The sequence below is a fragment of the Xyrauchen texanus genome, chromosome 37 (genome assembly GCF_025860055.1).
Source record: "Xyrauchen texanus isolate HMW12.3.18 chromosome 37, RBS_HiC_50CHRs, whole genome shotgun sequence".
Classification (NCBI taxonomy): Eukaryota; Metazoa; Chordata; class Actinopteri; order Cypriniformes; family Catostomidae; genus Xyrauchen; species Xyrauchen texanus.
The window spans coordinates 39,072,515-39,073,461 of record NC_068312.1 but is presented as its reverse complement, the minus strand read 5'-3'; the positions used below and the strand labels follow the sequence as shown (position 1 = coordinate 39,073,461).

The 947-nt window shown below is 41.4% G+C and overlaps 1 long non-coding RNA gene across 1 annotated transcript in view; it reads right to left on the bottom strand.

Moving 5' to 3' along the window:
• Positions 1 to 947, bottom strand: part of LOC127630403 (uncharacterized) — a 5,678-nt gene continuing 4,731 nt past the window's right edge. The window contains exon 3 of the long non-coding RNA XR_007968861.1: positions 1 to 947. This exon is cut by the window's right edge and continues 3,130 nt beyond it. This is a non-coding gene — a long non-coding RNA (uncharacterized LOC127630403).

Genomic DNA, 947 nt, shown 5'->3' with positions numbered 1-947 from the left:
AGTGTGATATTGCTTATACAACAGTTCTATGAACAAGTACATTAGAAAAACTGAGTAAGGTCATAAAAACGCATTTGTGCATGGAACTACTTTATTACGCGACCGATCAGAATCTGCCGTTGCAGGTTCAAAACAAATGATGCGTCCAAACTTCCGTTAGTAATTCAAAAAGTTCACTTCAGAAATAGTATCATGGCTTGTGCTGTTTCTAACAAGTTATTGGATAAACAAGGATGGACGGATCGATGGATGTGTGTGAGAGAGAGAGAGAGAGAGAGAGAGAGAGAGAGAGAGAGAGAGATGGAACGTGTGCTATCACCTGTTGACACAACAATTCAGAGATGCTGTCAGCTTTCTCAGTTTAAAATAGACGTCCAAGCGGGGTATTCCGCTCTACTTCGCGGTAGCCGGTGCGCAAGAGTCAGTCGCCATAGAAACAGCGACGTCCTCCGCCATTTTAAACAGTGTGAAACCAATGTGGAAACTCCGATAAAAGGCACCTCGAGTTCTGTAATAAATCAGTCTGATGTGTCTCTCAGCATGAGCCTTAATCCTGAAAGTGTCCGTTTAATGCTGTTTAAAGCTATTTCCTAGCTTTTGTGATGTAGTAGTAATATGAGCGCAGTTCTATGTAAACAATGACTAACGGATTCACTTTACGTCACCAACTGCCTCACATTACACACAAAGATGATCTTTGCCTCCACCTGCTGGATAACATATGTAATGGCAAAAATAAAGACAGTAACTCCTAACAGATATGCACATAGAAGCATATAGATAGATATAGAACAGCACAAACACAAGCGGAGTGATACACACACAGTGACGCGTCACACCATCAGTGCTCATGGAACGTCTCTCGTCCAATCAGATTCGAGGACCGAAACTGTTGTATATAGGTATATTAAAAAGGCTGTGTTGATACATTCACACTTCAGATATCT